The 2,592-nt window shown below is 42.4% G+C and overlaps 1 long non-coding RNA gene across 1 annotated transcript; it reads right to left on the bottom strand.

Moving 5' to 3' along the window:
* Positions 1 to 807: 807 nt before the first annotated feature.
* On the bottom strand, positions 808 to 1,951 carry LOC138473750 (uncharacterized). The gene is made up of 3 exons (XR_011268891.1): positions 1,837 to 1,951; positions 1,659 to 1,749; positions 808 to 1,283 (listed from the first exon to the last, which is right to left on the bottom strand). It is a non-coding gene; the product is annotated as an uncharacterized lncRNA (long non-coding RNA).
* Positions 1,952 to 2,592: the final 641 nt, after the last annotated feature.

Genomic DNA, 2,592 nt, shown 5'->3' with positions numbered 1-2,592 from the left:
TACCAGTACCCCCCCCCCGCATCCTGGGTATACAAGTAGGTGTTCTATGTTCATTCAACCCCATTTTTTGCTGAGTTTTTTAATGACAAATTGTTATTATTTTGTTTGGGTTTACCCCCCAATCCCTGCTTCCCTTTTATTAAATCCCTATCCTCCAACCCCCCCTACCTCTTATATGCCCTTACCTCCTGACCCCCATATCTATTGATTTGTTTTTTTCTGCTGAAATGTTTCGACAAAAAAACTCCACGAAAATAAAACGGGCGAGGAATGAACGTCAAACCGCAAGTAGGCCTAAGTAACTCTGCTTGACCTATTGTGCAACCTGAGCACAGCATGGAGGCTGCACAACCATGCACTAACCTCTCACAATGTTTTAGACCCATTTAACTGGTTCAGGGTGCTTTTCTTAGTCGGGCTGAGCATTATAATCACTGCAACCAATTACTTGGTTGTGGCTGCCAAGACGTTGCTAATACAAATTGTAATTAGAAAAACATGAGGCTTGCTGAAACGGTAGAAATTTAAGAGCACTGTACATGTGGAAATCTTAGACTTTGCGGGAAAGGTGTAAAAAAGCATATCCTTTCTTTCTCAAACTATGTGCCTTTGAATCTAACATTTTGAATATCTCTGCAGCAGCGTCACTGTTTTTTCAAACTAGGCTCCACTTATTAGACTCGTTGTGCTTAAGTGTTTGGGCACATTTATTTATTGTGCAATTGTAAGGCACTTATACATCAAGTAAAGTGTGTTTCAAAGCGCCTACAGGAGATCCGGAAAGATTGTCCAGAGAACAAAACTGTGTTGCTTACAAATTGTATCAATTTTATTTAGTCATGATACAGGCATTTGACAATTGATCAATTAATGACACAGTGCTTTAAAGAACATGTTATTTCATATCACAACAATGGAGGTACATATAAAACATGGCTAAAAATGAGTCCATCACACAACCCATTCACAGTGCAGCATTCAACCCATACAACATTCAACGTGACAATCATCCAAACAACACTAGCTAAAAAATGACAAAGTTAATTCATACTAGAGAGCGAGCAAAATCCTCACCTCCCATTTGATGATTTGAATACATTTTTTTGATTTTGTGAAAGTAGAAAAACACACAATAGAAAAAGTTATTAAAACAATCTATCTCAAGGGCAGATCTAGAGATGAACATGTAGTGTAGATCACATCCCTTGGAGGCAAGACTCAACCAGTTTCGATGTGGTATGTCTATTGTACAACGTCTTCATCAGGAGGTATGGAACAAAAGACTGCAAGAGAAGAGCATTACTGCATAAATATGCGGCAGTGCCCCACCTCAAAGTACAAACTCAATAGTTTAAAATTATTTTAAATAATGTAACCACCATGTGCCATCTATTTAGAACCAAGTGAAAAGAGGAAAAATGAATAAGGTGATGGGAAAGTAGATAGAATCAAGAGAGAATCCCAAGCGCGGAGGTAAAAATAACTGCCCAAACACGGGGGTGCCAACTACATATAGTCTGCAGGAGCAGGGATGGGAGAAACCACGGGGGAGCCAGAGAAGCAGGAGCCTCAGTGTGCCAAATCAGTAAGTGGAACTGCAGGACCGAAAGGCCAAGTCCCATAGGATGATGAACTAGTGGAAAGTGGACACAACTAACCTCACATAGTGAGCCAGGCACTGGCACGATAAATGAACGAGGTGTATATGCTGGAGAAAACGCCCTGCAGTACGCTAGGGTTGTCCATAGGCTGAAAAATAGAATAAGTGCATTAAGGCCAAAAAAGAAAACAAAACAAAAACCAGTAAATGCTAACTGGAACAGAGAAAATGATTACCCGTCAGAACAGCAAGGCTGTGCTTAATGATGCCCATAATAGTGGACTCTGGTGGAAGGACCTGCTGGGCCCAGGGTACGGGCAAAGGACATTAGTCAGTTTAGCAGGCCTGGGTTAACTGTGAAACCAAATGATAAAATAGGCTCAAAATGTATCCACAGGAGTATAGCTAGCCGAACAGTGCTAGAGCAATTAAGAGAAATAGAGCAAACAAAATGTACAGGGCACTGCCACATAACACTATTAAGAGCTACAAGGCGAATGTCCAAGCGTATCAGTAGCGGCACAACCAACAAATTGCTATCCCTAAAGTTAAGAATATTGGAGAAAAGACGCAAGCATGGAACTCAGACCTGTCCATAACCAGAGTCAGAGGGCATGGAGAAAGACTGATGGTCTAAACATTACAGCGAAAAATACGAAAGCCAAAATATGGAGAATGTGGGCCAAAAAACCACGTGTTGGATTAGCAACAAACAGAACGGCTAATCTGATAATTAGGAGACAGCAACGGCTGGCGTGTCTAAAGTCACAGCCATGTGAAGCACAGCCTGGTTGCCTGAGTTAGGATGGAACTGTAGGGCGAGACAGCTGAACTTACCAGAAGCGGAACGCGCTCGTGTAGGAAATCAGGAAGCTGTAAACATTAGCAGCCAGCCTGCTACCGAAGGACGGCTCGGTCACGTCCTGCAGGCAGCGCCGCGCGCGAGTAACACAGATTGGAAACTCAGCGCGATGTCAATCACGTGACCAGGA

The sequence above is a fragment of the Ambystoma mexicanum genome, chromosome 8 (assembly GCF_040938575.1).
Source record: "Ambystoma mexicanum isolate Mex_15411 chromosome 8, UKY_AmexF1_1, whole genome shotgun sequence".
NCBI classification, from domain to species: Eukaryota; Metazoa; Chordata; class Amphibia; order Caudata; family Ambystomatidae; genus Ambystoma; species Ambystoma mexicanum.
This window is presented reverse-complemented; position numbering and strand designations above follow the sequence as displayed.